Here is a 24,620-nt window from a genome sequence, read left to right as displayed (position 1 = left end):
CCTCCGGGGAAGGGAAAAATCAAGAGTGCACCACTAAGCGTACGACTCAGTAACCGCATCAGGGCTTTGAGCAACTTGTACCCTATCGATAAAGGAATGTGAGAAAAGCAAGGGACTCCCCTGGAAAAAACACCCCCACAAAACTCTATAGTTACATTGCACGTTTCCAGAGAATGTGCACCGTACCTGGAGGTAATGCAATACCGGGTCGATGCGTGGAGTGGAAGGAGCAAGCCCCCGTTCCGGCTCCCTGATCCAAAAATCAATTTAATATATGGTCCCCGGGTAGGGGACGTATCAGATATTAAACTGATAAGAACAGATACTACACTTGATCTTAGCCAAAAGGCCGAGAAGCGATGAGTCCAAAGCGTTTCGTGTTCCGTCCAAGCTCTTGGCACGATCCTCTCTTGTCACGGTGCCCTGTTTTCAAGCCAGCCTAACAATGGCTGCTGCTTAGCACCCCCACCCAGTCTCCCCACTTTGCACCCCTGGTTCTTAGCGGAGACAGCCGTTTGACTTTTCACACACTCAAAGGGCTCAGCCTTACGGCCAAACCTACCAAAAATAGCTTAAACTCGTTGGCGTTCCTCTCCACGGAAGTCTTTAGTAAAAGGCGAAAGACTTGTGCGTTATGAAGAGAAACCAGAGTCAGTACGGCCTTCGCCTTGAGGGCAGCCGAGAACCCCAGTCGTCCCAGCCACCACCGTCACGGTAGGCCTCTCTTTTGCGCCTGCCGCGTTCCAAATCCCAGATCGCACCCGTCAGCTACCCTGCCCCGTACTGTCACATGCGCTATCCAATGGGGTTTGCGGAGGGTTAGGCTTAGGCGGAAAGCCCCGCCTTTGGGGGGCGGGGGCTGGGGCATGTGTGCTTGTAACATACAGAAACGCCCACCAATCGTCACGGCCCGACAACAGCACCGACTCTGCAGTCGTAAAACTGGCATAGTTGGCAGCACGCTTTCACGCTTACGAGTAAAAGAAGCTACCCGGGACACCTTGTTTTCCTTTGACGTAGCGGTCAGGGGAGAGCGCGAACGCAGTCCCCCACTACCAGAAATTATGCAGTCGAGACTCCCACATTTGGGGAATTCGCAGGGGTCAGCGCAACCGGAGTGCAATGGCTGAGCCTCGCCCTGGGTGAACCACCTTCTTGATCATGGTATCTCCCCTGCCAGGTAAGTATGAGTTGGAGTTGTCAGAGACGGTGGGGTCGGTTCCAGACACAGCACCCTGGCTGATGGTGGCCACACTGCACAATGCCAGAGTTCGGCGACATCAGCATTAGCTGACCCTCATCTGAGGCTTGTCCCCGAGGCGTTGCAAGCACTATACTGCAGTTTGACAAAGTTGCGCGGTGCACAAACTTTGCTGGTTTTATTGACTTTTCTCACCGGTCGGAGCTCGGCCCAGACAAACTGGAATGTGCCTGTTTTTTTTCAAAAAACAGTAATGCATAAGCCGTGTATGCTCCCGTCTCTAAAGGTCTGTTGGACACGTTATCCCCTTATATAGAGAGAACTGCTTACTTTACCTTCTTTTCCAGCTGCAAAAGAGAGACGGTACACCCTGATCAACCTCCGGGGAAGGGAAAAATCAAGAGTGCACCACTAAGCGTACGACTCAGTAACCGCATCAGGGCTTTGAGCAACTTGTACCCTATCGATAAAGGAATGTGAGAAAAGCAAGGGACTCCCCTGGAAAAAACACCCCCCACAAACTCTATAGTTACATTGCACGTTTCCAGAGAATGTGCACCGTACCTGGAGGTAATGCAATACCGGGTCGATGCGTGGAGTGGAAGGAGCAAGCCCCCGTTCCGGCTCCCTGATCCAAAAATCAATTTAATATATGGTCCCCGGGTAGGGACGTATCAGATATTAAACTGATAAGAACAGATACTACACTTGATCTTAGCCAAAAGGCCGAGAAGCGATGAGTCCAAAGCGTTTCGTGTTCCGTCCAAGCTCTTGGCACGATCCTCTCTTGTCACGGTGCCCTGTTTTCAAGCCAGCCTAACAATGGCTGCTGCTTAGCACCCCCACCCAGTCTCCCCACTTTGCACCCCTGGTTCTTAGCGGAGACAGCCGTTTGACTTTTCACACACTCAAAGGGCTCAGCCTTACGGCCAAACCTACCAAAAATAGCTTAAACTCGTTGGCGTTCCTCTCCACGGAAGTCTTTAGTAAAAGGCGAAAGACTTGTGCGTTATGAAGAGAAACCAGAGTCAGTACGGCCTTCGCCTTGAGGGCAGCCGAGAACCCCAGTCGTCCCAGCCACCACCGTCACGGTAGGCCTCTCTTTGCGCCTGCCGCGTTCCAAATCCCAGATCGCACCCGTCAGCTACCCTGCCCCGTACTGTCACATGCGCTATCCAATGGGGTTTGCGGAGGGTTAGGCTTAGGCGGAAAGCCCCGCCTTTGGGGGGCGGGGGCGGGGGCTGGGGCATGTGTGCTTGTAACATACAGAAACGCCCACCAATCGTCACGGCCCGACAACAGCACCGACTCTGCAGTCGTAAAACTGGCATAGTTGGCAGCACGCTTACGAGTAAAAGAAGCTACCCGGGACACCTTGTTTTCCTTTGACGTAGCGGTCAGGGAGAGCGCGAACGCAGTCCCCCACTACCAGAAATTATGCAGTCGAGACTCCCACATTTGGGGAATTCGCAGGGGTCAGCGCAACCGGAGTGCAATGGCTGAGCCTCGCCCTGGGTGAACCACCTTCTTGATCATGGTATCTCCCCTGCCAGGTAAGTATGAGTTGGAGTTGTCAGAGACGGTGGGGTCGGTTCCAGACACAGCACCCTGGCTGATGGTGGCCACACTGCACAATGCCAGAGTTCGGCGACATCAGCATTAGCTGACCCTCATCTGAGGCTTGTCCCCGAGGCGTTGCAAGCACTATACTGCAGTTTGACAAAGTTGCGCGGTGCACAAACTTTGCTGGTTTTATTGACTTTTCTCACCGGTCGGAGCTCGGCCCAGACAAACTGGAATGTGCCTGTTTTTTTTCAAAAAACAGTAATGCATAAGCCGTGTATGCTCCCGTCTCTAAAGGTCTGTTGGACACGTTATCCCTTCTATAGAGGGAACTGCTTACTTTACCTTCTTTTCCAGCTGCAAAAGAGAGACGGTACACCCTGATCAACCTCCGGGGAAGGGAAAAATCAAGAGTGCACCACTAAGCGTACGACTCAGTAACCGCATCAGGGCTTTGAGCAACTTGTACCCTATCGATAAAGGAATGTGAGAAAAGCAAGGGACTCCCCTGGAAAAAACACCCCCCACAAAACTCTATAGTTACATTGCACGTTTCCAGAGAATGTGCACCGTACCTGGAGGTAATGCAATACCGGGTCGATGCGTGGAGTGGAAGGAGCAAGCCCCCGTTCCGGCTCCCTGATCCAAAAATCAATTTAATATATGGTCCCCGGGTAGGGGACGTATCAGATATTAAACTGATAAGAACAGATACTACACTTGATCTTAGCCAAAAGGCCGAGAAGCGATGAGTCCAAAGCGTTTCGTGTTCCGTCCAAGCTCTTGGCACGATCCTCTCTTGTCACGGTGCCCTGTTTTCAAGCCAGCCTAACAATGGCTGCTGCTTAGCACCCCCACCCAGTCTCCCCACTTTGCACCCCTGGTTCTTAGCGGAGACAGCCGTTTGACTTTTCACACACTCAAAGGGCTCAGCCTTACGGCCAAACCTACCAAAAATAGCTTAAACTCGTTGGCGTTCCTCTCCACGGAAGTCTTTAGTAAAAGGCGAAAGACTTGTGCGTTATGAAGAGAAACCAGAGTCAGTACGGCCTTCGCCTTGAGGGCAGCCGAGAACCCCAGTCGTCCCAGCCACCACCGTCACGGTAGGCCTCTCTTTGCGCCTGCCGCGTTCCAAATCCCAGATCGCACCCGTCAGCTACCCTGCCCCGTACTGTCACATGCGCTATCCAATGGGGTTTGCGGAGGGTTAGGCTTAGCGGAAAGCCCCGCCTTTGGGGGCGGGGCGGGCTGGGGCATGTGTGCTTGTAACATACAGAAACGCCACCAATCGTCACGGCCCGACAACAGCACCGACTCTGCAGTCGTAAAACTGGCATAGTTGGCAGCACGCTTACGAGTAAAAGAAGCTACCCGGGACACCTTGTTTTCCTTTGACGTAGCGGTCAGGGGAGAGCGCGAACGCAGTCCCCCACTACCAGAAATTATGCAGTCGAGACTCCCACATTTGGGGAATTCGCAGGGGTCAGCGCAACCGGAGTGCAATGGCTGAGCCTGGGTGAACCACCTTGTAACTGCCAAGTATGAGTTGGAGTTGTCAGAGACGGGGGTCGGTTCCAGACACAGCACCCTGGCTGATGGTGGCCACACTGCACAATGCCAGAGTTCGGCGACATCAGCATTAGCTGACCCTCATCTGAGGCTTGTCCCCGAGGCGTTGCAAGCACTATACTGCAGTTTGACAAAGTTGCGCGGTGCACAAACTTTGCTGGTTTTATTGACTTTTCTCACCGGTCGGAGCTCGGCCCAGACAAACTGGAATGTGCCTGTTTTTTTTCAAAAAACAGTAATGCATAAGCCGTGTATGCTCCCGTCTCTAAAGGTCTGTTGGACACGTTATCCCCTTATATAGAGAGAACTGCTTACTTTACCTTCTTTTCCAGCTGCAAAAGAGAGACGGTACACCCTGATCAACCTCCGGGGAAGGGAAAAATCAAGAGTGCACCACTAAGCGTACGACTCAGTAACCGCATCAGGGCTTTGAGCAACTTGTACCCTATCGATAAAGGAATGTGAGAAAAGCAAGGGACTCCCCTGGAAAAAACACCCCCCACAAAACTCTATAGTTACATTGCACGTTTCCAGAGAATGTGCACCGTACCTGGAGGTAATGCAATACCGGGTCGATGCGTGGAGTGGAAGGAGCAAGCCCCCGTTCCGGCTCCCTGATCCAAAAATCAATTTAATATATGGTCCCCGGGTAGGGGACGTATCAGATATTAAACTGATAAGAACAGATACTACACTTGATCTTAGCCAAAAGGCCGAGAAGCGATGAGTCCAAAGCGTTTCGTGTTCCGTCCAAGCTCTTGGCACGATCCTCTCTTGTCACGGTGCCCTGTTTTCAAGCCAGCCTAACAATGCTGCTGCTTAGCACCCCCACCCAGTCTCCCCACTTTGCATAGCGGAGACAGCCGTTTGACTTTTCACACACTCAAAGGGCTCAGCCTTACGGCCAAACCTACCAAAAATAGCTTAAACACGGAAGTCTTTAGTAAAAGGCGAAAGACTTGTGCGTTATGAAGAGAAACCAGAGTCAGTACGGCCTTCGCCTTAGTCGTCCCAGCCACCACCGTCAGCCTGTTCCCCAGATCGCACCCGTTACCCTGCCCCGTACTGTCACATGCGCTATCCAATGGGGTTTGCGGTTAGGCTTAGGCGGAAAAATGTGTGCTGTAACATACAGAAACGCGTCAGACAACAGCACGACTCTGCAGTCGTAAAACTGGCATAGTTGGCAGCACGCTTTCACGCTTACGAGTAAAAGAAGCTTTGTTTTCCTTTGACGTAGCGGTCCGAACGCAGTCCCCACTACCAGAAATTATGCAGTCGAGACTCCCACAGGAATTCGCTCAGCGCAACCGGAGTGCAATGGCTGAGCCTTGTTGATCATGGTATCTCCCCTGCCTGTCAGAGACGGTGGGGTCGGTTTGGCTGAACACTGCACAATGCCAGAGTTCGGCGACATCAGCATTAGCTGACCTCATCTGAGGCTTGTGTTGCAAGCACTGCAGTTTGACAAAGTTGCGCGGTGCACAAACTTTCGGCGACATCAGCATTAGCTGACCCTCATCTGAGGCTTGCCCGAGGCGTTGCAAGCACTATACTGCAGTTTGACAAAGTTGCGCGGTGCACAAACTTTGCTGGTTTTATTGACTTTTCTCACCGGTCGGAGCTCGGCCAGACAAACTGGAATGTGCCTGTTTTTTTTCAAAAAACAGTAATGCATAAGCCGTGTATGCTCCCGTCTCTAAAGGTCTGTTGGACACGTTATCCCCTTATATAGAGAGAACTGCTTACTTTACCTTCTTTTCCAGCTGCAAAAGAGAGACGGTACACCCTGATCAACCTCCGGGGAAGGGAAAAATCAAGAGTGCACCACTAAGCGTACGACTCAGTAACCGCATCAGGGCTTTGAGCAACTTGTACCCTATCGATAAAGGAATGTGAGAAAAGCAAGGGACTCCCCTGGAAAAAACACCCCCACAAAACTCTATAGTTACATTGCACGTTTCCAGAGAATGTGCACCGTACCTGGAGGTAATGCAATACCGGGTCGATGCGTGGAGTGGAAGGAGCAAGCCCCCGTTCCGGCTCCCTGATCCAAAAATCAATTTAATATATGGTCCCCGGGTAGGGGACGTATCAGATATTAAACTGATAAGAACAGATACTACACTTGATCTTAGCCAAAAGGCCGAGAAGCGATGAGTCCAAAGCGTTTCGTGTTCCGTCCAAGCTCTTGGCACGATCCTCTCTTGTCACGGTGCCCTGTTTTCAAGCCAGCCTAACAATGGCTGCTGCTTAGCACCCCCACCCAGTCTCCCCACTTTGCACCCCTGGTTCTTAGCGGAGACAGCCGTTTGACTTTTCACACACTCAAAGGGCTCAGCCTTACGGCCAAACCTACCAAAAATAGCTTAAACTCGTTGGCGTTCCTCTCCACGGAAGTCTTTAGTAAAAGGCGAAAGACTTGTGCGTTATGAAGAGAGAAACCAGAGTCAGTACGGCCTTCGCCTTGAGGGCAGCCGAGAACCCCAGTCGTCCCAGCCACCACCGTCACGGTAGGCCTCTCTTTGCGCCTGCCGCGTTCCAAATCCCAGATCGCACCCGTCAGCTACCCTGCCCCGTACTGTCACATGCGCTATCCAATGGGGTTTGCGGAGGGTTAGGCTTAGGCGGAAAGCCCCGCCTTTGGGGGGGCGGGGGCATGTGTGCTTGTAACATACAGAAACGCCCACCAATCGTCACGGCCCGACAACAGCACCGACTCTGCAGTCGTAAAACTGGCATAGTTGGCAGCACGCTTTCACGCTTACGAGTAAAAGAAGCTACCCGGGACACCTTGTTTTCCTTTGACGTAGCGGTCAGGGGAGAGCGCGAACGCAGTCCCCCACTACCAGAAATTATGCAGTCGAGACTCCCACATTTGGGGAATTCGCAGGGGTCAGCGCAACCGGAGTGCAATGGCTGAGCCTCGCCCCTGAACCACCTTCTTGATCATGGTATCTCCCTGCCAGTAAGTATGAGTTGGAGTTGTCAGAGACGGTGGGGTCGGTTCCAGACACAGCACCCTGGCTGATGGTGGCCACACTGCACAATGCCAGAGTTCGGCGACATCAGCATTAGCTGACCCTCATCTGAGGCTTGTCCCGAGGCGTTGCAAGCACTATACTGCAGTTTGACAAAGTTGCGCGGTGCACAAACTTTGCTGGTTTTATTGACTTTTCTCACCGGTCGGAGCTCGGCCCAGACAAACTGGAATGTGCCTGTTTTTTTTCAAAAAACAGTAATGCATAAGCCGTGTATGCTCCCGTCTCTAAAGGTCTGTTGGACACGTTATCCCTTTATAGAGGAACTGCTTACTTTACCTTCTTTTCCAGCTGCAAAAGAGAGACGGTACACCCTGATCAACCTCCGGGGAAGGGAAAAATCAAGAGTGCACCACTAAGCGTACGACTCAGTAACCGCATCAGGGCTTTGAGCAACTTGTACCCTATCGATAAAGGAATGTGAGAAAAGCAAGGGACTCCCTGGAAAAAACACCCCCACAAAACTCTATAGTTACATTGCACGTTTCCAGAGAATGTGCACCGTACCTGGAGGTAATGCAATACCGGGTCGATGCGTGGAGTGGAAGGAGCAAGCCCCCGTTCCGGCTCCCTGATCCAAAAATCAATTTAATATATGGTCCCCGGGTAGGGGACGTATCAGATATTAAACTGATAAGAACAGATACTACACTTGATCTTAGCCAAAAGGCCGAGAAGCGATGAGTCCAAAGCGTTTCGTGTTCCGTCCAAGCTCTTGGCACGATCCTCTCTTGTCACGGTGCCCTGTTTTCAAGCCAGCCTAACAATGGCTGCTGCTTAGCACCCCCACCCAGTCTCCCCACTTTGCACCCCTGGTTCTTAGCGGAGACAGCCGTTTGACTTTTCACACACTCAAAGGGCTCAGCCTTACGGCCAAACCTACCAAAAATAGCTTAAACTCGTTGGCGTTCCTCTCCACGGAAGTCTTTAGTAAAAGGCGAAAGACTTGTGCGTTATGAAGAGAAACCAGAGTCAGTACGGCCTTCGCCTTGAGGGCAGCCGAGAACCCCAGTCGTCCCAGCCACCACCGTCACGGTAGGCCTCTCTTTGCGCTGCCGCGTTCCAAATCCCAGATCGCACCCGTCAGCTACCCTGCCCCGTACTGTCACATGCGCTATCCAATGGGGTTTGCGGAGGGTTAGGCTTAGGCGGAAAGCCCCGCCTTTGGGGGGCGGGGGCGGGGGCTGGGGCATGTGTGCTTGTAACATACAGAAACGCCACCAATCGTCACGGCCCGACAACAGCACCGACTCTGCAGTCGTAAAACTGGCATAGTTGGCCAGCACGCTTTCACGCTTACGAGTAAAAGAAGCTACCCGGGACACCTTGTTTTCCTTTGACGTAGCGGTCAGGGGAGAGCGCGAACGCAGTCCCCCACTACCAGAAATTATGCAGTCGAGACTCCCACATTTGGGGAATTCGCAGGGGTCAGCGCAACCGGAGTGCAATGGCTGAGCCTCGCCCTGGGTGAACCACCTTCTTGATCATGGTATCTCCCCTGCCAGGTAAGTATGAGTTGGAGTTGTCAGAGACGGTGGGGTCGGTTCCAGACACAGCACCCTGGCTGATGGTGGCCACACTGCCACAATGCCAGAGTTCGGCGACATCAGCATTAGCTGACCCTCATCTGAGGCTTGTCCCCGAGGCGTTGCAAGCACTATACTGCAGTTTGACAAAGTTGCGCGGTGCACAAACTTTGCTGGTTTTATTGACTTTTCTCACCGGTCGGAGCTCGGCCCAGACAAACTGGAATGTGCCTGTTTTTTTTCAAAAAACAGTAATGCATAAGCCGTGTATGCTCCCGTCTCTAAAGGTCTGTTGGACACGTTATCCCCTTCTATAGAGGGAACTGCTTACTTTACCTTCTTTTCCAGCTGCAAAAGAGAGACGGTACACCCTGATCAACCTCCGGGGAAGGGAAAAATCAAGAGTGCACCACTAAGCGTACGACTCAGTAACCGCATCAGGGCTTTGAGCAACTTGTACCCTATCGATAAAGGAATGTGAGAAAAGCAAGGGACTCCCCTGGAAAAAACACCCCCCACAAAACTCTATAGTTACATTGCACGTTTCCAGAGAATGTGCACCGTACCTGGAGGTAATGCAATACCGGGTCGATGCGTGGAGTGGAAGGAGCAAGCCCCCGTTCCGGCTCCCTGATCCAAAAATCAATTTAATATATGGTCCCCGGGTAGGGGACGTATCAGATATTAAACTGATAAGAACAGATACTACACTTGATCTTAGCCAAAAGGCCGAGAAGCGATGAGTCCAAAGCGTTTCGTGTTCCGTCCAAGCTCTTGGCACGATCCTCTCTTGTCACGGTGCCCTGTTTTCAAGCCAGCCTAACAATGGCTGCTGCTTAGCACCCCCACCCAGTCTCCCCACTTTGCACCCCTGGTTCTTAGCGGAGACAGCCGTTTGACTTTTCACACACTCAAAGGGCTCAGCCTTACGGCCAAACCTACCAAAAATAGCTTAAACTCGTTGGCGTTCCTCTCCACGGAAGTCTTTAGTAAAAGGCGAAAGACTTGTGCGTTATGAAGAGAAACCAGAGTCAGTACGGCCTTCGCCTTGAGGGCAGCCGAGAACCCCAGTCGTCCCAGCCACCACCGTCACGGTAGGCCTCTCTTTGCGCCTGCCGCGTTCCAAATCCCAGATCGCACCCGTCAGCTACCCTGCCCCGTACTGTCACATGCGCTATCCAATGGGGTTTGCGGAGGGTTAGGCTTAGGCGGAAAGCCCCGCCTTTGGGGGGCGGGGGCGGGCTGGGGCATGTGTGCTTGTAACATACAGAAACGCCCACCAATCGTCACGGCCCGACAACAGCACCGACTCTGCAGTCGTAAAACTGGCATAGTTGGCAGCACGCTTTCACGCTTACGAGTAAAAGAAGCTACCCGGGACACCTTGTTTTCCTTTGACGTAGCGGTCAGGGAGAGCGCGAACGCAGTCCCCCACTACCAGAAATTATGCAGTCGAGACTCCCACATTTGGGGAATTCGCAGGGGTCAGCGCAACCGGAGTGCAATGGCTGAGCCTCGCCCTGGGTGAACCACCTTCTTGATCATGGTATCTCCCCTGCCAGGTAAGTATGAGTTGGAGTTGTCAGAGACGGTGGGGTCGGTTCCAGACACAGCACCCTGGCTGATGGTGGCCACACTGCACAATGCCAGAGTTCGGCGACATCAGCATTAGCTGACCCTCATCTGAGGCTTGTCCCCGAGGCGTTGCAAGCACTATACTGCAGTTTGACAAAGTTGCGCGGTGCACAAACTTTGCTGGTTTTATTGACTTTTCTCACCGGTCGGAGCTCGGCCCAGACAAACTGGAATGTGCCTGTTTTTTTTCAAAAAACAGTAATGCATAAGCCGTGTATGCTCCCGTCTCTAAAGGTCTGTTGGACACGTTATCCCCTTATATAGAGAGAACTGCTTACTTTACCTTCTTTTCCAGCTGCAAAAGAGAGACGGTACACCCTGATCAACCTCCGGGGAAGGGAAAAATCAAGAGTGCACCACTAAGCGTACGACTCAGTAACCGCATCAGGGCTTTGAGCAACTTGTACCCTATCGATAAAGGAATGTGAGAAAAGCAAGGGACTCCCCTGGAAAAAACACCCCCCACAAAACTCTATAGTTACATTGCACGTTTCCAGAGAATGTGCACCGTACCTGGAGGTAATGCAATACCGGGTCGATGCGTGGAGTGGAAGGAGCAAGCCCCCGTTCCGGCTCCCTGATCCAAAAATCAATTTAATATATGGTCCCCGGGTAGGGGACGTATCAGATATTAAACTGATAAGAACAGATACTACACTTGATCTTAGCCAAAAGGCCGAGAAGCGATGAGTCCAAAGCGTTTCGTGTTCCGTCCAAGCTCTTGGCACGATCCTCTCTTGTCACGGTGCCCTGTTTTCAAGCCAGCCTAACAATGGCTGCTGCTTAGCACCCCCACCCAGTCTCCCCACTTTGCACCCCTGGTTCTTAGCGGAGACAGCCGTTTGACTTTTCACACACTCAAAGGGCTCAGCCTTACGGCCAAACCTACCAAAAATAGCTTAAACTCGTTGGCGTTCCTCTCCACGGAAGTCTTTAGTAAAAGGCGAAAGACTTGTGCGTTATGAAGAGAAACCAGAGTCAGTACGGCCTTCGCCTTGAGGGCAGCCGAGAACCCCAGTCGTCCCAGCCACCACCGTCACGGTAGGCCTCTCTTTGCGCCTGCCGCGTTCCAAATCCCAGATCGCACCCGTCAGCTACCCTGCCCCGTACTGTCACATGCGCTATCCAATGGGGTTTGCGGAGGGTTAGGCTTAGGCGGAAAGCCCCGCCTTTGGGGGGGCGGGGCGGGGCTGGGGCATGTGTGCTTGTAACATACAGAAACGCCCACCAATCGTCACGGCCCGACAACAGCACCGACTCTGCAGTCGTAAAACTGGCATAGTTGGCAGCACGCTTTCACGCTTACGAGTAAAAGAAGCTACCCGGGACACCTTGTTTTCCTTTGACGTAGCGGTCAGGGAGAGCGCGAACGCAGTCCCCCACTACCAGAAATTATGCAGTCGAGACTCCCACATTTGGGGAATTCGCAGGGGTCAGCGCAACCGGAGTGCAATGGCTGAGCCTCGCCCTGGGTGAACCACCTTCTTGATCATGGTATCTCCCCTGCCAGGTAAGTATGAGTTGGAGTTGTCAGAGACGGTGGGGTCGGTTCCAGACACAGCACCCTGGCTGATGGTGGCCACACTGCACAATGCCAGAGTTCGGCGACATCAGCATTAGCTGACCCTCATCTGAGGCTTGTCCCCGAGGCGTTGCAAGCACTATACTGCAGTTTGACAAAGTTGCGCGGTGCACAAACTTTGCTGGTTTTATTGACTTTTCTCACCGGTCGGAGCTCGGCCCAGACAAACTGGAATGTGCCTGTTTTTTTTCAAAAAACAGTAATGCATAAGCCGTGTATGCTCCCGTCTCTAAAGGTCTGTTGGACACGTTATCCCCTTCTATAGAGGAGAACTGCTTACTTTACCTTCTTTTCCAGCTGCAAAAGAGAGACGGTACACCCTGATCAACCTCCGGGGAAGGGAAAAATCAAGAGTGCACCACTAAGCGTACGACTCAGTAACCGCATCAGGGCTTTGAGCAACTTGTACCCTATCGATAAAGGAATGTGAGAAAAGCAAGGGACTCCCTGGAAAAAACACCCCCCACAAAACTCTATAGTTACATTGCACGTTTCCAGAGAATGTGCACCGTACCTGGAGGTAATGCAATACCGGGTCGATGCGTGGAGTGGAAGGAGCAAGCCCCCGTTCCGGCTCCCTGATCCAAAAATCAATTTAATATATGGTCCCCGGGTAGGGGACGTATCAGATATTAAACTGATAAGAACAGATACTACACTTGATCTTAGCCAAAAGGCCGAGAAGCGATGAGTCCAAAGCGTTTCGTGTTCCGTCCAAGCTCTTGGCACGATCCTCTCTTGTCACGGTGCCCTGTTTTCAAGCCAGCCTAACAATGGCTGCTGCTTAGCACCCCCACCCAGTCTCCCCACTTTGCACCCTGGTTCTTAGCGGAGACAGCCGTTTGACTTTTCACACACTCAAAGGGCTCAGCCTTACGGCCAAACCTACCAAAAATAGCTTAAACTCGTTGGCGTTCCTCTCCACGGAAGTCTTTAGTAAAAGGCGAAAGACTTGTGCGTTATGAAGAGAAACCAGAGTCAGTACGGCCTTCGCCTTGAGGGCAGCCGAGAACCCCAGTCGTCCCAGCCACCACCGTCACGGTAGGCCTCTCTTTGCGCCTGCCGCGTTCCAAATCCCAGATCGCACCCGTCAGCTACCCTGCCCCGTACTGTCACATGCGCTATCCAATGGGGTTTGCGGAGGGTTAGGCTTAGGCGGAAAGCCCCGCCTTTGGGCGGGGCGGGGGCTGGGGCATGTGTGCTTGTAACATACAGAAACGCCCACCAATCGTCACGGCCCGACAACAGCACCGACTCTGCAGTCGTAAAACTGGCATAGTTGGCAGCACGCTTTCACGCTTACGAGTAAAAGAAGCTACCCGGGACACCTTGTTTTCCTTTGACGTAGCGGTCAGGGGAGAGCGCGAACGCAGTCCCCCACTACCAGAAATTATGCAGTCGAGACTCCCACATTTGGGGAATTCGCAGGGGTCAGCGCAACCGGAGTGCAATGGCTGAGCCTCGCCCTGGGTGAACCACCTTCTTGATCATGGTATCTCCCCTGCCAGGTAAGTATGAGTTGGAGTTGTCAGAGACGGTGGGTCGGTTCCAGACACAGCACCCTGGCTGATGGTGGCCACACTGCACAATGCCAGAGTTCGGCGACATCAGCATTAGCTGACCCTCATCTGAGGCTTGTCCCCGAGGCGTTGCAAGCACTATACTGCAGTTTGACAAAGTTGCGCGGTGCACAAACTTTGCTGGTTTTATTGACTTTTCTCACCGGTCGGAGCTCGGCCCAGACAAACTGGAATGTGCCTGTTTTTTTTCAAAAAACAGTAATGCATAAGCCGTGTATGCTCCCGTCTCTAAAGGTCTGTTGGACACGTTATCCCCTTATATAGAGAGAACTGCTTACTTTACCTTCTTTTCCAGCTGCAAAAGAGAGACGGTACACCCTGATCAACCTCCGGGGAAGGGAAAAATCAAGAGTGCACCACTAAGCGTACGACTCAGTAACCGCATCAGGGCTTTGAGCAACTTGTACCCTATCGATAAAGGAATGTGAGAAAAGCAAGGGACTCCCCTGGAAAAAACACCCCCCACAAAACTCTATAGTTACATTGCACGTTTCCAGAGAATGTGCACCGTACCTGGAGGTAATGCAATACCGGGTCGATGCGTGGAGTGGAAGGAGCAAGCCCCCGTTCCGGCTCCCTGATCCAAAAATCAATTTAATATATGGTCCCCGGGTAGGGGACGTATCAGATATTAAACTGATAAGAACAGATACTACACTTGATCTTAGCCAAAAGGCCGAGAAGCGATGAGTCCAAAGCGTTTCGTGTTCCGTCCAAGCTCTTGGCACGATCCTCTCTTGTCACGGTGCCCTGTTTTCAAGCCAGCCTAACAATGGCTGCTGCTTAGCACCCCCACCCAGTCTCCCCACTTTGCACCCCTGGTTCTTAGCGGAGACAGCCGTTTGACTTTTCACACACTCAAAGGGCTCAGCCTTACGGCCAAACCTACCAAAAATAGCTTAAACTCGTTGGCGTTCCTCTCCACGGAAGTCTTTAGTAAAAGGCGAAAGACTTGTGCGTTATGAAGAGAAACCAGAGTCAGTACGGCCTTCGCCTTGAGGGCAGCCGAGAACCCCAGTCGTCCCAGCCACCACCGTCACGGTAGGCCTCTCTTTGCGCCTGCCGCGTTCCAAATCCCAGATCGCACCCGTCAGCTACCCTGCCCCGTACTGTCACATGCGCTATCCAATGGGGTTTGCGGAGGGTTAGGCTTAGGCGGAAAGCCCCGCCTTTGGGGCGGGGCGGGGTCGGGGCTGGGGCATGTGTGCTTGTAACATACAGAAACGCCCACCAATCGTCACGGCCCGACAACAGCACCGACTCTGCAGTCGTAAAACTGGCATAGTTGGCAGCACGCTTTCACGCTTACGAGTAAAAGAAGCTACCCGGGACACCTTGTTTTCCTTTGACGTAGCGGTCAGGGGAGAGCGCGAACGCAGTCCCCCACTACCAGAAATTATGCAGTCGAGACTCCCACATTTGGGGAATTCGCAGGGGTCAGCGCAACCGGAGTGCAATGGCTGAGCCTCGCCCTGGGTGAACCACCTTCTTGATCATGGTATCTCCCCTGCCAGGTAAGTATGAGTTGGAGTTGTCAGAGACGGTGGGGTCGGTTCCAGACACAGCACCCTGGCTGATGGTGGCCACACTGCACAATGCCAGAGTTCGGCGACATCAGCATTAGCTGACCCTCATCTGAGGCTTGTCCCCGAGGCGTTGCAAGCACTATACTGCAGTTTGACAAAGTTGCGCGGTGCACAAACTTTGCTGGTTTTATTGACTTTTCTCACCGGTCGGAGCTCGGCCCAGACAAACTGGAATGTGCCTGTTTTTTTTCAAAAAACAGTAATGCATAAGCCGTGTATGCTCCCGTCTCTAAAGGTCTGTTGGACACGTTATCCCCTTATATAGAGAGAACTGCTTACTTTACCTTCTTTTCCAGCTGCAAAAGAGAGACGGTACACCCTGATCAACCTCCGGGGAAGGGAAAAATCAAGAGTGCACCACTAAGCGTACGACTCAGTAACCGCATCAGGGCTTTGAGCAACTTGTACCCTATCGATAAAGGAATGTGAGAAAAGCAAGGGACTCCCCTGGAAAAAACACCCCCCACAAAACTCTATAGTTACATTGCACGTTTCCAGAGAATGTGCACCGTACCTGGAGGTAATGCAATACCGGGTCGATGCGTGGAGTGGAAGGAGCAAGCCCCCGTTCCGGCTCCCTGATCCAAAAATCAATTTAATATATGGTCCCCGGGTAGGGGACGTATCAGATATTAAACTGATAAGAACAGATACTACACTTGATCTTAGCCAAAAGGCCGAGAAGCGATGAGTCCAAAGCGTTTCGTGTTCCGTCCAAGCTCTTGGCACGATCCTCTCTTGTCACGGTGCCCTGTTTTCAAGCCAGCCTAACAATGGCTGCTGCTTAGCACCCCCACCCAGTCTCCCCACTTTGCACCCCTGGTTCTTAGCGGAGACAGCCGTTTGACTTTTCACACACTCAAAGGGCTCAGCCTTACGGCCAAACCTACCAAAAATAGCTTAAACTCGTTGGCGTTCCTCTCCACGGAAGTCTTTAGTAAAAGGCGAAAGACTTGTGCGTTATGAAGAGAAACCAGAGTCAGTACGGCCTTCGCCTTGAGGGCAGCCGAGAACCCCAGTCGTCCCAGCCACCACCGTCACGGTAGGCCTCTCTTTGCGCCTGCCGCGTTCCAAATCCCAGATCGCACCCGTCAGCTACCCTGCCCCGTACTGTCACATGCGCTATCCAATGGGGTTTGCGGAGGGTTAGGCTTAGGCGGAAAGCCCCGCCTTTGGGGGGGGCGGGGCGGGGCTGGGGCATGTGTGCTTGTAACATACAGAAACGCCCACCAATCGTCACGGCCCGACAACAGCACCGACTCTGCAGTCGTAAAACTGGCATAGTTGGCAGCACGCTTTCACGCTTACGAGTAAAAGAAGCTACCCGGGACACCTTGTTTTCCTTTGACGTAGCGGTCAGGGGAGAGCGCGAACGCAGTCCCCCACTACCAGAAATTATGCAGTCGAGACTCCCACATTTGGGGAATTCGCAGGGGTCAGCGCAACCGGAGTGCAATGGCTGAGCCTCGCCCTGGGGTGAACCACCTTCTTGATCATGGTATCTCCCCTGCCAGGTAAGTATGAGTTGGAGTTGTCAGAGACGGTGGGGTCGGTTCCAGACACAGCACCCTGGCTGATGGTGGCCACACTGCACAATGCCAGAGTTCGGCGACATCAGCATTAGCTGACCCTCATCTGAGGCTTGTCCCCGAGGCGTTGCAAGCACTATACTGCAGTTTGACAAAGTTGCGCGGGTGCACAAACTTTGCTGGTTTTATTGACTTTTCTCACCGGTCGGAGCTCGGCCCAGACAAACTGGAATGTGCCTGTTTTTTTTCAAAAAACAGTAATGCATAAGCCGTGTATGCTCCCGTCTCTAAAGGTCTGTTGGACACGTTATCCCCTTATATAGAGGAGAACTGCTTACTTTACCTTCTTTTCCAGCTGCAAAAGAGAGACGGTACACCCTGATCAACCTCCGGGGAAGGGAAAAATCAAGAGTGCACCACTAAGCGTACGACTCAGTAACCGCATCAGGGCTTTGAGCAACTTGTACCCTATCGATAAAGGAATGTGAGAAAAAGCAAGGGACTCCCCTGGAAAAAACACCCCCACAAAACTCTATAGTTACATTGCACGTTTCCAGAGAATGTGCACCGTACCTGGAGGTAATGCAATACCGGGTCGATGCGTGGAGTGGAAGGAGCAAGCCCCCGTTCCGGCTCCCTGATCCAAAAATCAATTTAATATATGGTCCCCGGGTAGGGGACGTATCAGATATTAAACTGATAAGAACAGATACTACACTTGATCTTAGCCAAAAGGCCGAGAAGCGATGAGTCCAAAGCGTTTCGTGTTCCGTCCAAGCTCTTGGCACGATCCTCTCTTGTCACGGTGCCCTGTTTTCAAGCCAGCCTAACAATGGCTGCTGCTTAGCACCCCCACCCAGTCTCCCCACTTTGCACCCCTGGTTCTTAGCGGAGACAGCCGTTTGACTTTTCACACACTCAAAGGGCTCAGCCTTACGGCCAAACCTACCAAAAATAGCTTAAACTCGTTGGCGTTCCTCTCCACGGAAGTCTTTAGTAAAAGGCGAAAGACTTGTGCGTTATGAAGAGAAACCAGAGTCAGTACGGCCTTCGCCTTGAGGGCAGCCGAGAAACCCCAGTCGTCCCAGCCACCACCGTCACGGTAGGCCTCTCTTTGCGCCTGCCGCGTTCCAAATCCCAGATCGCACCCGTCAGCTACCCTGCCCCGTACTGTCACATGCGCTATCCAATGGGTTTGCGGAGGTTAGGCTTAGGCGGAAAGCCCCGCCTTTGGGGGCGGGGGCGGGGGCTGGGGCATGTGTGCTTGTAACATACAGAAACGCCCACCAATCGTCACGGCCCGACAACAGCACCGACTCTGCAGTCGTAAAACTGGCATAGTTGGCAGCACGCTTTCACGCTTACGAGTAAAAGAAGCTACCCGGGACACCTTGTTTTCCTTTGACGTAGCGGTCAGGGGAGAGCGCGAACGCAGTCCCCCCACTACCAGAAATTATGCAGTCGAGACTCCCACATTTGGGGAATTCGCAGGGGTCAGCGCAACCGGAGTGCAATGGCTGAGCCTCGCCCTGGGTGAACCACCTTCTTGATCATGGTATCTCCCCTGCCAGGTAAGTATGAGTTGGAGTTGTCAGAGACGGTGGGGTCGGTTCCAGACACAGCACCCTGGCTGATGGTGGCCACACTGCACAATGCCAGAGTTCGGCGACATCAGCATTAGCTGACCCTCATCTGAGGCTTGTCGCCGAGGCGTTGCAAGCACTATACTGCAGTTTGACAAAGTTGCGCGGTGCACAAACTTTGCTGGTTTTATTGACTTTTCTCACCGGTCGGAGCTCGGCCCAGACAAACTGGAATGTGCCTGTTTTTTTTCAAAAAACAGTAATGCATAAGCCGTGTATGCTCCCGTCTCTAAAGGTCTGTTGGACACGTTATCCCCTTCTATAGAGAGAACTGCTTACTTTACCTTCTTTTCCAGCTGCAAAAGAGAGACGGTACACCCTGATCAACCTCCGGGGAAGGGAAAAATCAAGAGTGCACCACTAAGCGTACGACTCAGTAACCGCATCAGGGCTTTGAGCAACTTGTACCCTATCGATAAAGGAATGTGAGAAAAGCAAGGGACTCCCCTGGAAAAAACACCCCCCACAAAACTCTATAGTTACATTGCACGTTTCCAGAGAATGTGCACCGTACCTGGAGGTAATGCAATACCGGGGTCGATGCGTGGAGTGGAAGGAGCAAGCCCCCGTTCCGGCTCCCTGATCCAAAAATCAATTTAATATATGGTCCCCGGGTAGGGGACGTATCAGATATTAAACTGATAAGAACAGATTTTTTTTTTTTTTTTTTTTTTTTCTCTTTATTGATACTCATTTCCATTTTCCATAGAAACTTTTGCATAATTAAAAAAAATACACCCTACATCAAAATACAACTTGTCAACAATTGTGGATAATCTGTAAAATCATAGTTAAGACAATGAAAACAGTACTTCTAAGAGGTTTTACAGATTAAAAAAAAAAAACAACAAAGTTGTAAAGGAATATTTTAAAAGGGAGTGTATTTGTTAAAAGGTTCTCTTGTGCAGGAGGCAGGGTGAGTCCTACCCAGGGTTACTCACTCCGCTCCTCCAAACAGTAAGTCTCTCAGGGATCCTGTCCTGGTGCTCATAGGAGATCCCCGCCCTCTCGCTCCTTCCCACCTTCCTCTCCCGGAGAGCCAGGCCGCCGCTGCTTTGACCTTTTCCCGGTGTAGCTCCCGGCTCCTTCGTCCAAATGGGCACAGAGGCGATTCTTCTTTGTGGCTGTGTCCTAGGCCTGCCGCCTGCAGCTTCGGCCACTTGGACCGTCGCTGCGGCCATCCGGATCACAGCCACGGGGGGCATCTGCATGTGCTTCCTTACCAGCAAGTTTCTGGAGGTCCACATGGCGTCTTTGATGGCGGCCAGGGTGAGCCACTGCTTGGCAAAGTCGTCTTTTTTGATTGCTTCCTGGCTCACCCCATAGAGCACCAGCTGTGCTGTAGAGACCTCCCTTGCTGGCAAGTATGGGAATTGTAAGGAGCCGGCCATTGCCACTGGTCTACCGGGCAGCGCTGCACTCCCAGAGCAGATGCCTCACCGACTCAGGCGCGCCACAACCCAGGTCGGGGGCAGGTTGAGAGCGCCGACATGCCCCGGGAGTGCATGACGGACCTGACCGGGAGGATCTCGTGAGCCACCATCCATGACAGGTCCCGGAGTCTGTTTGGAAGAGCGGGGGTGGTTGACGTTGCGCCAAACTGTTGAGGGCTGGCCTAATGGAAGCCCGCGCACTGGACTCACTGGTTCCTGCTCCTGCACAACAGAAATCAACACACGGTGATTGGCTAAAACTTGCAGCTCCTCCTGCTCCAGGTTAAAATGCTTTAAAAACTTCTGAATAAAAGCATAGGCTGGTGGCAGGTTAGAAAGGACCACAGGTACTTTAAGATCAGTGGGGTAAAATCTTCAATCTTCTGAGATAAGAACCCATCCAGAATCGTGTCATTGCTGTGGTCTTAGGGTTTCTGGATGGGTCTGTAGCATATTTCACGTATAGCGCGACGTATCGGCTTCCCTAAAAACAAGTGTAGGTCAGGTACTCCTTTTCCCCCTTTTCTTTTGGCCTCCTCATCACGTCTCTCCTCAGTCTTTCCCACTTGGAGCCCCACAAAAAGTAAAAGATGGCTCGGTCAAGATCTAAAAGCACTCTCCTAGGAGGGATAAAAACGGAACTGATCAGTAAAAGCAAGGGTAAAATCACTGCTTTGATGATTAAAACCTTCCCTTCAATGGTCAGTCCTCTAAGTCCCCAGTATCCTAGTCTTTGCCTTACTTTCCTACCACGTCTGGCCAATTTGTTTTCCCTCCCCCTCCTTGTCAAATTTGACCCCCAGTATTCTCTGGTCAGTCTGTGTCACAGTCAGGGGGAGTCCTGTCATTTCAGTCGCCGTCCATGGCCCATAAAGTTGGGCTTGGGTCTTGCCTCTGTTGAGTTTTGACCCAGAGGCCCGTCCAAACCAGTCAGTCAAGTCCAGCGTCTGTTGACAGATAAAAGGTCGTGCATAAAACGTTCACGTCGTCCATGTATAAAACGCATTTAGTCTGAAGTCCCCCGCTCCCTGGGATTCCGATCCCATTGATTCGTTGGTCCCTTCTCAGATCTGCCGCCAGAGGTTCTATACAGATGACATAGAGGAGGGCAGATAACGGACAGCCCTGACGAACACCGCAGTTAATATCCACTGCTTTTGTCAGGTGCCCGTTAATAACAAATCTGCTGGTGATTGCTCCGGTACAGCAATCCCACCAAGCTATAAACCTTTCTGGAAATCCCATTTTTTTGCAGTACCCGAAAGAGGGGTACTGGTGCGAGACCCGATCGAAGGCTTTTTCAAAATCTAAATTTAGTACTATTAGCCTGATGTTTCTGTCTCTCGCGTAACAGATGGTGTCTCGGATCAGTACGAGGCTGTCGGTGATCTTCCTCCCCGGAATGGCGCAGGCTTGATCTGGGTGAATCACCTCTTCTAAAAATCCAGACATACGTGAGGCTAAAAGTTTGCAGTCAAAGTTTAAAAGAGTGATAGGTCTCCAGTTCTTCAAATCAGTCTTATCTTTGGCCTTGTGAAGGAGAGTCACTATCCCTATTCTAAAACTGTCAGGAAGTCGGTCTAGTCGTTCAAAACCCATAAAAACAGCAAGCAAATCAGGTGCTAAAATGTCCCAAAATGTCAAATAAAATTCCAGGGGAAGTCCATCTTGTCCTGGGGACTTCCCCTTCTTAAAACCTGTGATGCATTTATTTAACTCTAAAATCGTAAAATCTTGGGTTAAAAGCACGCTGCTTTCTACTGTCCCGGTAATGAGGTTTAAAACTTCTGTCATGGTGTCTTTTTCAATAGGTTTCCTTTGGTACAATTTTTCATAGTAGTTTTCAACAACTTGTTTAATTTCTTCTATTGTTTCTACTGTGCACCCATTTTCTTTTGTTAGTTTACAAACCGTTCCCCTTTTATTTATGATTTTCTTAAAAAAATACCTTGTGCACTTTTCCCCCTCTTCAATTTCTTGTTCCCTGCTTCTTAAAATGACACCTTTACTTTTGGTTTCTGCTAAAACCGACATCTCTGTTTTGACTTGTTTTATTTCCTCACTAAAATCCATTCCGCATTGTTGTAGTTTAAAATAGCGTTGTAGTCGTTTCTGCAGTCCCATCATGCGTCTATTTTCCCTACTCTTTTTTCTCTTCCCTGCCTGTCTAAAAAAAGTCTGGGTCTTTTCCTTCACCATTTCCCACCAGTGTGCGCATGTGTCGTAAAAGTCTTGAAGGGTCTGCCACTCTCTGTACTGCTCCCTGTATTGGTTGACTAAAACCTGGTCTTCTAAAAGGGAGCAGTTGAGTTTCCACAGACCACTTCCTGATGTCACACCCGAAGAGAGCGAAAGGGTGCAGGAAAGCATCAGGTGATCGGAAAAGAAAACAGGGGTCAATCTAGCATCGGTTGGTGGGCAGTCCCGTGTAAAAATATAGTCTATGCGAGAGGCTCTGGTGCCATCACCACTGAACCAGGTGAAGCCCTCCTCTCTAGGATGCATGGTTTTAAAACAGTCCTGAATTTTAAAATCCCTGCATATGCCCTGTAGTAAAAGTGATGCTTTATCAACTTTAAAATCTTGCCCTCCTCTTTTCCTGTCTTTCCTGCTTAAAATACAATTAAAATCACCCCCTACAACTAAAGGTTCCCTACCTAGCATGTGGAACTGCAGTTCTTCTAAAAGGTCATACCTGTCATTCCTGTCATTAAAGCCATAAATATTTAAGAGATTAAAATCCCTTCTCCTAAAAGTCAAGTGTGCTAAAAGTGCCCGACCATTTCTCACCACAGTGCTGCCCTTCACCAGAACCTTAGGATTTTTGATTAAAATGGCCACTCCATCATTTTTGTTGTAATTTGATCCACTCCATATTGATGTATATGGCCACAACTCCTCCCACTGTCTGTAGTGTTTTAAAAACGGAATGCCACATTCCTGTATTAAAAACACATCTGACTTAAAGGAAACAAGATAGGATAAAATACTCTGGGCTCTAACTCGCGACTTCACACTTCTCACATTGACGGTTGAGAAGGTGAGAGTCATGAGTATGGTTAAAAACAACAGGTATGAAATTTTAAAAGGACTATACAAGGAATTTCAGAGATAAAATGGCAGTCAGATAATCTGCTGTGAATGGAGCTCTTCCTTCACTCTTACAGGTGAAGAGTAAGGGGGTTTAGCTCCAGTCCCCGGATGGACTCTGGGGGTTGGTCTAGGCTGCAACCTTGCATTTAGTTTTGAGTCCTTAGGGGTTGATTGCAGAGCTATTGTTAAAAATGAGACCTCATTTGGTGAATCGGAGGGGAAGACTCTGGGCTCCTCCACAGATGAACTGTCTGAGAGAGTCCCAACTCTTCCCCTCTTCTCTGAGAATACAGGAGACTCAGAGGACAATTCTGATGCCAGCCTCTTTGTTTGCTGGCGTTGGGGGGAGGCATCCTCGCTATCAGTCTGCAATTGGCCTTCCTCATTATCTGAACTAGCTCCGCCCTCTACCTGCATTGCCCCATCCTCTCCAGAACTCTCTGTTGATGGGGCTGTTGCAGGCCCCTCCCTTTCTCCGCCTCATCTGATTCCACTCCTCCAATCACAGGATTTGGCGGGAGATTTGAATTTTCCGGCCCAGCCTCTTCAATTAGCTCTCTAACTGCCTGGCCTGGTCCACCATTTTGCCCACTTGCTTTTGCTGCCTTTACTTTGTTGGCAAAAGATTTGGGCAATCTCTGAAGAGGGTGGTTTGATTCTCCACATAGATTGCATTTTCTGCCATTGGTGCACTCCTCAAAGGTGTGCCCAATTTCTCTGCATTTCCCCACAGACAGTCTGCTGACAAGCTTCGGCCAGGTGCCCGTGCTCACCACACTTGCGGCAGAGCTTGGGCTGACCCTGGTAATGGATGTAGCCCCTGTTTTCTCCCAGAACTATCATGGATGGCAGATGTTTAGGCCTTGGAAGCCCTGGGGTCCTGCCATTGTTGAATGGGGACCTCCAAGCGCAGTTCCAAATGCCATCCTCATCTCTCACTTTGGTAGCCTGGCCTTTAACAGTGCAATATCTTCCCAGCCACAAACAAATGTCCTCTGCATTCACTGTTTCATTGAACATTCTGACAATAACCGTTTTTAAGGCATTGTCAGTCAGTTTCTCCACACTGAAGGCAGAAAACTGGGGTTTAACATTTTCAAAACGTGTCCAAAACTCTCTTAGCAGAGCTGCTGAACGAAACTCACATCAAAGCCTTTACCAAAAGGCAAGGTCAGTATACAGTTCAGATCATTTGGTGTGAAACCCAAGGCTTTTTGGACTAGCTTCCTGGAGAAGTCCAGTCTGGACATCCCAGGAGTTTACCCTCTCTCTCCACAAAATTTAAACGAACGCTGTGGTGCCTCCGCATGCCGGCATGGGTGGCCGACATGATGGAGGCACCACAAGCTAAAAAAGTGCTGAAAACAATAAAACCAGTAAAAGATCAATCCGACAAGTAAGAATAATGAAAAACAATAAATAACACAAGAGACAAAGAGTACTTACCTGATCGGCCTGGTCAAGATGTTACAACCTGCAGAGAACAGGTAAAATAGCTCTCTCAGCCAATGAATTCCTATTTGTTAAAGATTTTCAATTACTGGAAAATTGAAATGCTTTAAACAAGGAACATTTAGAAATATCCTCCCAAGCACTGATAAAACCGATGCCACGACAGACAAGTATTTTAACCACCAAC

General features: G+C 51.0%; 33 non-coding genes and 3 pseudogenes across 33 annotated transcripts; all 36 read right to left on the bottom strand.

Moving 5' to 3' along the window:
* Positions 1–170: 170 nt before the first annotated feature.
* Positions 171–361, bottom strand: LOC127140703 (U2 spliceosomal RNA). Its single transcript, XR_007811188.1, has one exon. It is a non-coding gene; the product is annotated as a U2 spliceosomal RNA (small nuclear RNA).
* Positions 362–542: 181 nt separating this feature from the next.
* LOC127140716 (U5 spliceosomal RNA) lies at positions 543–654 on the bottom strand. The gene has a single exon (XR_007811200.1). It is a non-coding gene; the product is annotated as a U5 spliceosomal RNA (small nuclear RNA).
* A 370-nt stretch (positions 655–1,024) lies between these two features.
* On the bottom strand, positions 1,025–1,188 carry LOC127140720 (U1 spliceosomal RNA). Its single transcript, XR_007811203.1, has one exon. It is a non-coding gene; the product is annotated as a U1 spliceosomal RNA (small nuclear RNA).
* Positions 1,189–1,749: 561 nt separating this feature from the next.
* On the bottom strand, positions 1,750–1,939 carry LOC127140704 (U2 spliceosomal RNA). The gene has a single exon (XR_007811189.1). It is a non-coding gene; the product is annotated as a U2 spliceosomal RNA (small nuclear RNA).
* A 181-nt stretch (positions 1,940–2,120) lies between these two features.
* On the bottom strand, positions 2,121–2,232 carry LOC127140715 (U5 spliceosomal RNA). The gene has a single exon (XR_007811199.1). It is a non-coding gene; the product is annotated as a U5 spliceosomal RNA (small nuclear RNA).
* Positions 2,233–2,598: 366 nt separating this feature from the next.
* On the bottom strand, positions 2,599–2,762 carry LOC127140688 (U1 spliceosomal RNA). The gene has a single exon (XR_007811174.1). It is a non-coding gene; the product is annotated as a U1 spliceosomal RNA (small nuclear RNA).
* Positions 2,763–3,323: 561 nt separating this feature from the next.
* Positions 3,324–3,514, bottom strand: LOC127140702 (U2 spliceosomal RNA). The gene has a single exon (XR_007811187.1). It is a non-coding gene; the product is annotated as a U2 spliceosomal RNA (small nuclear RNA).
* Positions 3,515–3,695: 181 nt separating this feature from the next.
* On the bottom strand, positions 3,696–3,807 carry LOC127140714 (U5 spliceosomal RNA). The gene has a single exon (XR_007811198.1). It is a non-coding gene; the product is annotated as a U5 spliceosomal RNA (small nuclear RNA).
* Positions 3,808–4,168: 361 nt separating this feature from the next.
* On the bottom strand, positions 4,169–4,311 carry LOC127140691 (uncharacterized; annotated as a pseudogene).
* Positions 4,312–4,867: 556 nt separating this feature from the next.
* Positions 4,868–5,058, bottom strand: LOC127140701 (U2 spliceosomal RNA). Its single transcript, XR_007811186.1, has one exon. It is a non-coding gene; the product is annotated as a U2 spliceosomal RNA (small nuclear RNA).
* A 204-nt stretch (positions 5,059–5,262) lies between these two features.
* LOC127140719 (uncharacterized) lies at positions 5,263–5,304 on the bottom strand (annotated as a pseudogene).
* A 996-nt stretch (positions 5,305–6,300) lies between these two features.
* LOC127140700 (U2 spliceosomal RNA) lies at positions 6,301–6,491 on the bottom strand. Its single transcript, XR_007811185.1, has one exon. It is a non-coding gene; the product is annotated as a U2 spliceosomal RNA (small nuclear RNA).
* Positions 6,492–6,672: 181 nt separating this feature from the next.
* LOC127140717 (U5 spliceosomal RNA) lies at positions 6,673–6,786 on the bottom strand. Its single transcript, XR_007811201.1, has one exon. It is a non-coding gene; the product is annotated as a U5 spliceosomal RNA (small nuclear RNA).
* Positions 6,787–7,150: 364 nt separating this feature from the next.
* Positions 7,151–7,309, bottom strand: LOC127140690 (U1 spliceosomal RNA). The gene has a single exon (XR_007811176.1). It is a non-coding gene; the product is annotated as a U1 spliceosomal RNA (small nuclear RNA).
* A 556-nt stretch (positions 7,310–7,865) lies between these two features.
* On the bottom strand, positions 7,866–8,056 carry LOC127140699 (U2 spliceosomal RNA). Its single transcript, XR_007811184.1, has one exon. It is a non-coding gene; the product is annotated as a U2 spliceosomal RNA (small nuclear RNA).
* A 181-nt stretch (positions 8,057–8,237) lies between these two features.
* On the bottom strand, positions 8,238–8,349 carry LOC127140713 (U5 spliceosomal RNA). The gene has a single exon (XR_007811197.1). It is a non-coding gene; the product is annotated as a U5 spliceosomal RNA (small nuclear RNA).
* A 374-nt stretch (positions 8,350–8,723) lies between these two features.
* Positions 8,724–8,887, bottom strand: LOC127140718 (U1 spliceosomal RNA). The gene has a single exon (XR_007811202.1). It is a non-coding gene; the product is annotated as a U1 spliceosomal RNA (small nuclear RNA).
* A 563-nt stretch (positions 8,888–9,450) lies between these two features.
* Positions 9,451–9,641, bottom strand: LOC127140698 (U2 spliceosomal RNA). The gene has a single exon (XR_007811183.1). It is a non-coding gene; the product is annotated as a U2 spliceosomal RNA (small nuclear RNA).
* A 181-nt stretch (positions 9,642–9,822) lies between these two features.
* On the bottom strand, positions 9,823–9,934 carry LOC127140712 (U5 spliceosomal RNA). The gene has a single exon (XR_007811196.1). It is a non-coding gene; the product is annotated as a U5 spliceosomal RNA (small nuclear RNA).
* A 372-nt stretch (positions 9,935–10,306) lies between these two features.
* On the bottom strand, positions 10,307–10,470 carry LOC127140687 (U1 spliceosomal RNA). Its single transcript, XR_007811173.1, has one exon. It is a non-coding gene; the product is annotated as a U1 spliceosomal RNA (small nuclear RNA).
* A 562-nt stretch (positions 10,471–11,032) lies between these two features.
* On the bottom strand, positions 11,033–11,223 carry LOC127140697 (U2 spliceosomal RNA). Its single transcript, XR_007811182.1, has one exon. It is a non-coding gene; the product is annotated as a U2 spliceosomal RNA (small nuclear RNA).
* Positions 11,224–11,404: 181 nt separating this feature from the next.
* On the bottom strand, positions 11,405–11,516 carry LOC127140711 (U5 spliceosomal RNA). Its single transcript, XR_007811195.1, has one exon. It is a non-coding gene; the product is annotated as a U5 spliceosomal RNA (small nuclear RNA).
* A 373-nt stretch (positions 11,517–11,889) lies between these two features.
* LOC127140686 (U1 spliceosomal RNA) lies at positions 11,890–12,053 on the bottom strand. Its single transcript, XR_007811172.1, has one exon. It is a non-coding gene; the product is annotated as a U1 spliceosomal RNA (small nuclear RNA).
* A 562-nt stretch (positions 12,054–12,615) lies between these two features.
* LOC127140695 (U2 spliceosomal RNA) lies at positions 12,616–12,806 on the bottom strand. The gene has a single exon (XR_007811180.1). It is a non-coding gene; the product is annotated as a U2 spliceosomal RNA (small nuclear RNA).
* A 180-nt stretch (positions 12,807–12,986) lies between these two features.
* On the bottom strand, positions 12,987–13,098 carry LOC127140710 (U5 spliceosomal RNA). The gene has a single exon (XR_007811194.1). It is a non-coding gene; the product is annotated as a U5 spliceosomal RNA (small nuclear RNA).
* Positions 13,099–13,469: 371 nt separating this feature from the next.
* Positions 13,470–13,633, bottom strand: LOC127140707 (U1 spliceosomal RNA). The gene has a single exon (XR_007811191.1). It is a non-coding gene; the product is annotated as a U1 spliceosomal RNA (small nuclear RNA).
* A 561-nt stretch (positions 13,634–14,194) lies between these two features.
* On the bottom strand, positions 14,195–14,385 carry LOC127140694 (U2 spliceosomal RNA). The gene has a single exon (XR_007811179.1). It is a non-coding gene; the product is annotated as a U2 spliceosomal RNA (small nuclear RNA).
* A 181-nt stretch (positions 14,386–14,566) lies between these two features.
* On the bottom strand, positions 14,567–14,678 carry LOC127140709 (U5 spliceosomal RNA). The gene has a single exon (XR_007811193.1). It is a non-coding gene; the product is annotated as a U5 spliceosomal RNA (small nuclear RNA).
* Positions 14,679–15,055: 377 nt separating this feature from the next.
* LOC127140696 (U1 spliceosomal RNA) lies at positions 15,056–15,219 on the bottom strand. Its single transcript, XR_007811181.1, has one exon. It is a non-coding gene; the product is annotated as a U1 spliceosomal RNA (small nuclear RNA).
* Positions 15,220–15,781: 562 nt separating this feature from the next.
* LOC127140693 (U2 spliceosomal RNA) lies at positions 15,782–15,972 on the bottom strand. The gene has a single exon (XR_007811178.1). It is a non-coding gene; the product is annotated as a U2 spliceosomal RNA (small nuclear RNA).
* Positions 15,973–16,153: 181 nt separating this feature from the next.
* Positions 16,154–16,265, bottom strand: LOC127140708 (U5 spliceosomal RNA). Its single transcript, XR_007811192.1, has one exon. It is a non-coding gene; the product is annotated as a U5 spliceosomal RNA (small nuclear RNA).
* A 375-nt stretch (positions 16,266–16,640) lies between these two features.
* LOC127140689 (U1 spliceosomal RNA) lies at positions 16,641–16,805 on the bottom strand. The gene has a single exon (XR_007811175.1). It is a non-coding gene; the product is annotated as a U1 spliceosomal RNA (small nuclear RNA).
* A 564-nt stretch (positions 16,806–17,369) lies between these two features.
* On the bottom strand, positions 17,370–17,560 carry LOC127140692 (U2 spliceosomal RNA). The gene has a single exon (XR_007811177.1). It is a non-coding gene; the product is annotated as a U2 spliceosomal RNA (small nuclear RNA).
* A 181-nt stretch (positions 17,561–17,741) lies between these two features.
* LOC127140706 (U5 spliceosomal RNA) lies at positions 17,742–17,853 on the bottom strand. The gene has a single exon (XR_007811190.1). It is a non-coding gene; the product is annotated as a U5 spliceosomal RNA (small nuclear RNA).
* Positions 17,854–18,226: 373 nt separating this feature from the next.
* Positions 18,227–18,391, bottom strand: LOC127140685 (U1 spliceosomal RNA). Its single transcript, XR_007811171.1, has one exon. It is a non-coding gene; the product is annotated as a U1 spliceosomal RNA (small nuclear RNA).
* A 562-nt stretch (positions 18,392–18,953) lies between these two features.
* Positions 18,954–19,171, bottom strand: LOC127140705 (uncharacterized; annotated as a pseudogene).
* Positions 19,172–24,620: the final 5,449 nt, after the last annotated feature.

Source organism: Lates calcarifer, unplaced genomic scaffold (assembly GCF_001640805.2).
Source record: "Lates calcarifer isolate ASB-BC8 unplaced genomic scaffold, TLL_Latcal_v3 _unitig_4950_quiver_1793, whole genome shotgun sequence".
Classification (NCBI taxonomy): Eukaryota; Metazoa; Chordata; class Actinopteri; family Centropomidae; genus Lates; species Lates calcarifer.
This window is presented reverse-complemented; position numbering and strand designations above follow the sequence as displayed.